The sequence below is a fragment of the Macaca mulatta genome, chromosome 5, assembly GCF_049350105.2.
Source record: "Macaca mulatta isolate MMU2019108-1 chromosome 5, T2T-MMU8v2.0, whole genome shotgun sequence".
In the NCBI taxonomy this organism is placed as follows: domain Eukaryota; kingdom Metazoa; phylum Chordata; class Mammalia; order Primates; family Cercopithecidae; genus Macaca; species Macaca mulatta.
Genome location: NC_133410.1, coordinates 182,019,706 through 182,029,918, shown reverse-complemented (window position 1 = coordinate 182,029,918; position 10,213 = coordinate 182,019,706). Strand labels below are relative to the sequence as shown.

The window sequence follows — 10,213 nt, the reverse complement described above, 5'->3', positions numbered from 1 at the left end:
TGTAGTGAGAGACAGAAAGTGGACAGAGTAAAAGTTTTAAATATGCAATACATTCGATGACAATAAATAACTTAGTGAAAAATACAATTCAGGATGGGATTAGGAAACATAAGGCCTGGGAGTTACAATTTCATATAAAGTAGCCCAGATAAATCCTCACTGAGGATGTTGACATTTCAGTACAGAGACACTGCATAATAGAGCCCAAAATAGAGTGAAAAGGGGTCCAGACAGAGGGAAGAGCAAGTACAAATGCCCTGAGGTGACAGCATGCCTGATGTGTTGGAGAGTCTACATCAGAAATAGGTTAACTAGTTAGAAGAATACTGTAATAACAATAACCAGGCCTGATGCAGTGGCTCACTTCTGTAATCCCAGCATTTTAGGGGAGCTGAGGTGGAAGGATCATGTGAGGTCAGGAGTTTAAGACTAGCCTGGGCAACATAGCAAGACCCTATCTCTATGAGAAAAGCTAAAAAAAGATTAGCCAGGCATGGTGAGGCACACCTGTAGTTCTACCTACTTGGAGGCTGAGGCACAAGGATCGTTTGAGCACAGCAGTTCAATGTTACAGTGAGCTATGATTGCACCACTGCACTCCAGCCTTGGCAACACAGCAAGACTCTGTCTCTAAACTTTGTGTGTGTGTGTGTGTGTGTGTGTGTGTGTGTGTGTGTGTGTGTGTGTGTTGCAATAACCAAGTGAGACATGTAATGGCTTGGACTAAGGTGGTAGTAGTGGAGATTTTCCTACTTCTATTTTTTCCCCAGAATGAATACATCCTACAAAAGACCTGGAAAGAAACAGGACATGGTTTTGAGTATAATCTTGCTGCAATTCAGCAGCCTTTCCTTGGGGTGGGATCTCAGAAAGGTTGGGCAGGGAGAACAAGGTCAGAGAGTCACATGCAAATGCAGTATCTCATAGGCGTTTCCTCTGGAGTATCAGAAATTCTAGACGGATAATGTTAAGTCTAGGCATGAAAGTGAAAGAGTAGCAGAGGAAAAGATCCATTATAGTCACTACCAGTTTCTGGAGTAAGGTGGATACTTCAGTATAAGTTGCTAAATCTGCCTATTCTCATGCTTACTTTTTCACCACTTGCTCTAGACTAATTACAGAGCTGATGGATTTGTATGAATTTCCTATGCAAGATAGTGAAATTATAGGAAGGTTGCCTTTGGAAATTGAGACTAGAGAGAAGGATGGGAAATTCTCCATTCTCTATTTCTTCAGTACAGAGAATTTAGGTTTGCGATACACTAACAAGTACAGAGGGCAGAGGGAGTGTGTCATGGAAAGCTTGGCATACTCCACAGTGCCTACTATAGGTGCCAATAATTATTTGCTCTATCAAATTTAATTGAATTACACAGCAAGTTCTATTTGTTTCTAGATAATGGGAGTATTTCATTCTTACCATTTTTACTCTTTCTTATTTATGGTTTTAATAGTCTCTAAAATGATGATATGTTAGCTTATATTGGTAAGATGTGATTTTTTTTGAGAGGGGTCTTGTTCTGTGGCCCAGGCTGGAGTGCAGTGGCACGAACTCAGCTCACTGTAGCCTCTTCCTCCTGAGTTCAAGCAAGTCTCCCTCCTCAGACTCCCTAGTAGCTGAGATTACAGGGGCGTGCCACCATGCCCAGCTAATTTTTGCATTTTTAGTAGAGATAGGGTTTCACCATGTTGGCCAGGCTGGTCTCCAACTCCTGGCCTCAGGTGATCCAGCCACCTCGGCCTCCCAAAGTGCTGAGATTACATGCATGAGCCATGATGTCTGGCCAGATATGATTATTTTACTGTACTTGTACTTTATTGAAACAGAAGAAGCAAAGTACAATAAAACTATACCTTGTATATAGCCCTCAAATAGTTGGTATGTAAACACTTATAATAGAGTTACAAACTTTAAGGTAAAAATAAACAAAATACTGCGGCCACGCGCGGTGGCTCAAGCCTGTAATCCCAGCACTTTGGGAGGCCGAGACGGGCGGACCACGAGGTCGGGAGATCGAGACCATCCTGGCTAACATGGTGAAACCTCGTCTCTACTAAAAAATACAAAAAAAAAAAAAAATCTAGCAGGGCGAGGTGGCAGGCGCCTGTAGTCCCAGCTACTCTGGAGGCTGAGGCAGGAGAATGGCGTGAACCCGGGAGGCGGAGCTTGCAGTGAGCTGAGATCCGGCCACTGCACTCCAGCCTGGGTGACAGAGTGAGACTCGGTCTCAAAATAAAATAAAATAAAATAAAGTAAACAAAATACTATACAAGCAAGGTCAAATTATTTTCCAATAGATTAATACATGGCATAACGGTTATACAGTGCCGTGCTCACAATAGATACTCAAATATTTGACAATTGATTAAATGGTGTTCTCATAGACTCCCGCATTAAAACTTTCATGGATAGTTCATCCACACTAACAAGAACCTGGATGTTTATACAACTGTGTAATTCAACTGCAGTCACGGAGAAAAATCCCTTTCTGAGAAGAAACACCCATTTGCCAGGATCTCTGTGGAAAAAGCAGAAAGCTGAGTTTAGGCGCTCTGATGTCATTCTCTATTTTTATAAATAAGAAAGTTGTGATGCAGAGAGCCATTTAAGGAAACTAATTTGAGAAGCACAGTAGGAGAGGTGGACTGAGGCCAAGTGTAATAATGTGTGCTGTGCAGGAGAGGTATGGCATGATTTCAAATGGGCGGGTGACAAGGTCAGGCTGCAGAGCCATCACTTTGGTGGTACAGGATGGCCCCATCACTCCAGTCACATGTGTCAGCAAGTCGCTGGACTCCTTAATCTCATACCCCGTACCTCTGAAAATCGCCTTCCCTCTGAGGGAAATGACCTCCCCTTCTGTGCCCACCAGATGCATCCTTCAAGGGTCACTCCTTTTTGAAGGCTCCCCTACTACCAGTCCATTGTTCTTTTGTGCCCACTCGATAATCATCTGGGACCTGGAGCAAAGACTGCTGGTGTATCTTATTCCTCCACAAGGCCAAGAGTTCTTTAAAAGAAGGGACTGCCTTACTTCTTATATTTTCAATTGTTAATGCCTACCACAAAGCCTGATATACTAGGTACTCAAGAAGTGCTTGTCACTGCATATGGGCACGGTCGTAAAGTGACTAAAGTGTTGCCTTCCCAACTCCTTTCTCTGCATCACATACACCTGGATGTTGCCTCCTCACTGCATCTTTGGTTTCCTTTAGAATTCCCAAACTCTTTTTAATACACGAATAAAAGTTCTATATATTTATGGTGTTCAATTCCATGTTTTGAAATATGTATATGTTGTGAAATGGTTCAATCAAACTAATTAATATACATATTACTTCACATATTTATCTATGGTGAAAACACTTAAAAACTCCTAGGAATTTTCAAATACACAATACATTATTATTACCTGTGGTCCCCACCTGGTAAATAGATCTCTTGAATTCTTTCTGACTAACTGAAATGTCTCTTTTGACCAACAAGCCTGTTTCTCCCCACCCTCACAGGCCCCTGGCAACCACCACTTCAACTCTCTGCCACTGTGGGCTCAACTTTTTGGATTTCACATATCAGTGGGATCATGCAGTATTTTTCTCTCCATGCCTGGCTTATTTCACCTAACTTAAGGGCCTCCACATTCATCCATGTTGCTGCAAACGACAGCAATATGTTATGGCTGAATAGTATTCCACTGCGTATGTGGATGAACACTAAGACTGATTCCATATCTTGTTTATTCTGAGTCCTCATTTCAGTGCCATACTGAAGCTTGGCCTCCAAACATTTCAAGGTCTAAAGCTTCCCCCTTCCTCTGCTCCTTAAGACCTGCTCTTTCGCTGTCAAGGTACTCAAGCTGATCACTGGCTCAACTAGCTCATGTTGAATCGCCACATGACACAATTTCTCTTTTGGAAGATAGTTCCTAAAATCCTCAGGGAAAAATAGCTAATGGTTGAATTTCAGACACCATGTTTTAATGGCAGGGGCAGGAAAAGGAGGCATTTCTCTGTTATGGGTGCAGCCAGTGATCCCTAAAAATATTATTCTGAAAGCAGCTGTTATACCAGCCACATGTGGACATATATGAATGGAATAAAAAAATTTTCATTCACAAAAACCTGGTTATTTCAGCACTGTTTCAGCACTTTTAAATGTACATATGAGGTTTTCCTTTTTCAAAATGACTGTAAATTGATTGATCTGTGTGTGTGATTGAAATATTTTTCACATTCAAAGAAAAAAAATCAGATACACACATTGACTTGGATGAATGTCCAAAACATAAGAAGCAAAAAAAAGGAAAAGTCACAGAAGAATATATCCAGTATGATTTCATTTATTTAAAGTTCAAAAACAATCAAAATAAAACTGTGTATGTTTTATGGATACATTCACAGCCGGCTAAACTATATAAGAAAGTAAAGACATGATTAGCACAAAATTCAAGCAAATAGCTACCTCCATGACAGAGGCAGGGGCGGAAGGAAGGCTTGCCTTCTGTAACAGAGTAATATATTATTTTTTTCAGCTAAGCAGTGGGTATTCACTATGTTATTATCATTTAAACTGTACATATGTCCTCTTTCAAATGTATGACACCTTTCATAACAACAAAAGAAAATTGTGCACTATTTAAAAAAACTTATACAAAGAAAAGAATAATCACTTAAAACCCACCACCCATAGTTAACTATTAACAACTTTAAAGACATAGTTTTTTATACACATGTGGACACACACACACATACACACAAAATTTTACATGTGTATAGGATCATATATAATAAATACTGTTGCAGCCTGCTTTTTATTCAATAGTACACAAATGCATTGTATTGAGATGAACCCCAGGGCAAATACGTGAGAAAAAACATCAGAACCTTGATAAGAACTCAATTCACACAAAAAGAAATGTTCTCATCTAACGTGATTAAGTGCATTTTCCTCAGACCTCCAGAACTTATAAAAAAGAATTGTATATGTCCCAAACAAATTTTCAGAAAGTGCCACAAAAAACTAACCTTTCCTTAGGAAGTAATCTTCACCATATAACATCTCTTTAATCTATGGTCAAAGGCAGAGGTTTTTCACTTGTACGTTAAATTCTTCTTTACTATGGAACAAATGTGCCAAGAACTATATTCATCATTTTCAACACAGACAAAAAAAACAACTGTGTTACATCAGAGCTCATAAAAATGGAAAATGAAGGAGTCGTTTTCTCCCTTCTGACATGCATAAGACCTACACAGATACAGCATGTAAATTCTGTTCTCTTAATAACAGAACTCTTTCCATCTAAGACCTTAAATCATGTCTCAGACATGGTGATGCTTATGAATCCTAATTGCCTGTTACTACTATATTAGTAAACTATTTTTTAGCTGACACACCTTCTGGACCAAATTGTTCTCTTGAACAAACTGCTTGCAAACCAGAGCCTCAGTAAATATTTCCTATGAACTTGAATTTTTCAATGCAGCAAGCCGCAACTGGTAATCATACACTTCACACTCATGGCTTTCTATAAATGTTTGAGTTTGAAATAATAAATGCTTTTAAAAATACCTCCACTTTGATAGGAAAACCCTGTTCACCTCACAGCTCATTCCCACTTTTTAGTAATTTTTCTCTCATCAAGTTGACTCAAATTGAAAACATATCTCCAAGAACTGAGCCACATAACAGCCTAACATAGGTTCCAGAATTGAGGGCAGGGGCCAATGAGCGGGACCTGAGAACTTGTGGAGAAAGGGATTTTTCTTATCAAAACATGATCATGAGCTTGGGAATGTGCTCACAAAATTATTTTGGCTGAAACAATTCCATGCAGTTCCAACCATCCCCCAAACCAAATCATTCTGAAAGATTGTAAGATTTCACACCTACAATTCAAGTCTCTCATTTCCTCCTAAATAAACTAAATTGAATTTCTGTAGCTGTTAAAAGGTATTTTTCCCTTTTTAAGTGAATGCAATGTGTACAGATACTCCCAATTCATTAAACATGTCGCTCACAAAGCAGAGACATTCAGAACAGCAGTAACATGCTGGGCTTCATGAGCATGGAGGCAAGTGCTGTGGTCAGGATGGATAAAAATGTCTCACTACAACCAAGACAACTCTGCTGGGGAATTAGAACTGGAATCACCTAAGGAGTTCGAGACCAGCCTGACCAAGATGGAAGAACCCCACTTCTACTAAAAATACAAAACTAACTGGGCGTAGTGGCACATGCCTGTAATCCCATCTACTCAGGAAGGCTGAGGCAGGAGAATTGCTTGAACCCAGGAGGCGGAGGTTGCGATGAGCCAAGATCATGCCATTGCACTCCAGCCTGGGCAACAAGAGCAAAAGTCCATCTTAAAAAAAAAAAAAAAAAAATAGACTAAGTCCAAAGGAGCATTATTAACAAATTTTAATGTATTCTCCCAATTATTTACAACATTACCAAAACCAATACATGGAGATGCACCATGTTTGCATGCATATCTGGGGCTTAACCACTTATTAAATAGCACATGTGGCATGAAACAGAGCCATGGCTACAGTGAAGGGGCCTGCACACCTCCTACACTTCACCATAGCCCTGGCCCTGCTGTGAAAGCAGTAACCTGGACAAACAGAAATGGAATGATTTATTTTAATGACAAGTAGCTGTGCTAAAAATGGGAATTTTAAAAGATATCTTGGTATTTTTAAATAGTCCTCTTTCAATTTTTACAACATTAACAGTTCTAGAGCCAGATTCACAAGTCACGCAATTCAACGAGATTTTCCAAAAAAAAGAATTCCTTGCAACAAACCAGCAGGAGGCATAGTCAGTCCCACCTTGACAGGGTGCTATTTCTACAAATTCTATTTTTAAAGTCTTATTGCCTTTCTCCCAGCTAATCAGTACCCGGTAATTGATCTTGAATGTTGTATATACATTTCACTGTATTACAATGTAATGCCTTCCATATTTCCTTGTCAGCTATATTATTTTTTAAATTACCACTCAAATGCAACTCTGATGTCAGGAGGTGACTTCTGTCACGTGAGATACAGTATCTCCCTTCAACAGCCGATCAGAACCTCCCAGCACCTCCTCAGACACACCTTCGTCAGGATCACATCTATTCTCACATTCCTGCATGGCTTTTTCCTTATTTGAAGTTATGCTCATGACTCTGAGTAAAGCAGTCATTACCTCTCCTACCCACAAATAGAATCCATTAAGAGAAAATTTGTTCCAAACTCATCTTCGGGTAGTGAGGAAGACTGGGTAAACCTCCAAAGGTCTAAAGGTTGAATTTCATTTGGAAAAGTCCCCAGAAGTTCAGCTGCTTATCCAGTCCTTATCCAAACTATGAAAGTGGACTAGGGATGTGCTGACAGGGAGGAATTAAAAGTTCCACCAGGCACCAGTGAAACCCAGTTACATAGCCCATTGCCATACACAGCTTCTGAGAAGGAGGGAGGAGAGTGAGAGAAGATGCTGAGGGAGGGCGAGTCAAGAAATCTCATTCTTAGTCTTTCAGGAGCCTCTGAGAAGAAATGTTCATGCTGTATTTCAAACTGGGAAGTCCTATTATCCTTACTGAGGTTGCTCTTGACAAATAGAGAGTTCATTTGTAAATAAGGTTGAGATGCCTTTCCTAAAAATAATTTATTTTCTGACTTGAAGGTCAAAAGCTTTGAAAGGTAGTGAGGCACCATTATTTCCTTAGGGTTTTATTTTTATTTTTTTATGTTGTAGAGACAAGGTCTCGCTATGTTGCCCACCCGGTCTCAAACTCCTGGCCTCAAATGAATTTCCCACCTTGGCCTCTCCAAGCAGTGGGATTACAGGCATGAGCCACTGTGCCTGGAAAAATCCTTGGATTCTTAAAAGGTGATGTTTGGAAATGAAGAAAATTATATTTGGAAAAAGAAATAGACATAGAGGGATTTATTATGGAATTTCAGCCAGGCACGGTGGCTCATGCCTGTAATCCCAGCAGTTTGGGAGGCTGAGGCAGGCAGATCACTTGAGGCCAGGAGTTTGAGAACAGTCTGGCTGACACGGTAAAACTTCATCCTACTAAAGATACAAAATAATTAGCCAGGCATGGTGGTGCTTGTCTGTAATCCCAGCTACTCAGGAGGGTGAGGCATGAGAATCGCTTGAACCTGGGAGGTGGAGGCTGCAATGGCCGAGATCACACCACTGCACTCCAGCCTGAGCGACAAAGCAAGACTCTGTCTCAAACAAAAAAGGAATTCCAAGGATGTCTATCAGATCAGGTACTCACGCTGTGAGGGTATAGGACTGAAATAATTCAGCAATTTAACCACTCACATCAAAGATTCCTTTGATTTTCTCAATCAATGTGACTGGCATTTTGATCTGAGCTTTAATAAAAATAAAATTACTCGGATCACTTTTTAGTTTAACTAGGTTAATATAGGGAGTTAAAGTATTAAGCCTTAGAATAGTGCCTAGAAGGAGAAGCTTCCTTTAAGAGATCTGCCAACCCACCTTTTCCTCCCCAGAGCCTCATTCAGTCATTCAAGAGAAAAGACAGCTTTTCTATTTTTGACGCATGGCCATAGAGGAAACAAAATTCTATCCCGTCTCATTGTTAATAACACTCATCAGTGCTGGAAAATTGTTTCTTATGTGTGACCCCAAGGAAAAAATTAAAGAATGCTCTAGGCCATCCCTCACTGGGACTGACATCCTATCTCTGAGGCCTAATCCCACTCAATGGCCTTTCTGGAGTCCAGAACGGGTATATGAGGCGCTGAAGATAAGCTAAGGCCTTCCATATGTGTCCCACTCTTCCTGGAAATCATTCTCTCCTAGAAGAAAAAACAAGGCTCTATTTCAATGGGGACATATCTTTTCAAATCTCCCAAAACTTTGAATAAGATTCCCTTAAGTCCAGATCTGGCTATTTTGTTCATGAACAGTACTAAGAAAAAACAAAAAAGAAAGGAGGTTTGATTAAAAGAAAAAGAAACTTACATTTTTATATATGTGATTTTCTAGGAGTTGAATACATTAAACACATCAATATTACCCAGATCCCTTGGGGGAAAAGGAAAACACTCCAAAAGAGGAAAAGTTTTGAACTTTCTTTGAATGTAAAGCACAAAGTCATATAATGCCTACACACATTATGTAATTGCCCACAGATAGTTGGCTAACTTAAAAAAAAAAAAAATTGTACAGTTCTAGGTTGTTTGTTTGTTTGTTTGTTTGTTTGTGACGGAGTCTCACTCTGTTGCCAGGCTGGAGTCCAGTAGTGCAATCTCATCTCACTGCAACCTCGGACTCCCAGGTTCAAGCAATTCCCCTGCCTCAGCCTCCGGAGTAACTGGGACTATAGGCGCGCACTACCATGCCCCGCTAATTTTTTGTATTTTAGTAGAGACGGGGTTTCACCACGTTGGCCAAGATGGTCTAGATCTCCTGACTTTGTGATCTGCCCGCCTTGGCCTCCCAAAGTGCTGGGATTACAGGCGTGAGCAACCACGCCCAGCCAGTTCTAGGGGTTTTTTAAAGATGTGTTGAGTATGTGGGATTCTGTTTTGCTAGGATAATACTTGTGAGTATTAGATCTCATTCTGATAGAAAACCAGGTATCCAGAAATAAAGGGGGAAGAGAACGGAAGCCAAAGGGAAAGGGAAAGGGAGAGAGGGGATGGGAGGGGAGGGAAGAGGGAAACCAGGTATCTGGAAAGTCACAATTTTTCCTGGAGCATCTAGGAGACAGCTATGTGTAGGTGATGGGAAATTAGGGTTTTTTTGGACACTCACATTACAATTCTTATTATCCTTTCTCCCTTAGAATTACAGATTCATAAAATCCCTAGAATTCATCTGGAAGGGAAGAAGAGAGTATGAAAGAACAGAAGAGTATAATGTTCAACATGGAGGGAAAAAAATAACAATACATATTTCAGAAATAGGAGCAGCTTCAGTGCACGCAGTGTCATGGCAGCCACTCCATGGGAGGAAGGGGATCCTCTGCCAACCTTGTCAGCCACTCCAACTAAGTAGCTGCTGCACCCGGTGTGTTGCTGCTGTCTTTCTAAGGATTCAAGAACATGGGCTCTGGAGTCAAATGGCCTGCGTTTACATTCCAGCTCCATTCATAGCCTGCATGACCTTTAGCACATGCCTTGGCTTCTCTGCCTCAATTTCCCCATCTGTAAAATAGAAATAAATATAACATCAATC

The 10,213-nt window shown here is 40.4% G+C and overlaps 1 long non-coding RNA gene across 1 annotated transcript in view; it reads right to left on the bottom strand.

Annotated features, from left to right (window-relative positions):
• Positions 1 to 4,324: 4,324 nt before the first annotated feature.
• Positions 4,325 to 10,213, bottom strand: part of LOC106998584 (uncharacterized) — a 58,316-nt gene continuing 52,427 nt past the window's right edge. Inside the window, exon 3 of the long non-coding RNA XR_001445085.3 lies at positions 4,325 to 10,182. This is a non-coding gene — a long non-coding RNA (uncharacterized LOC106998584). The remainder of the gene's footprint in view (positions 10,183 to 10,213) is intronic.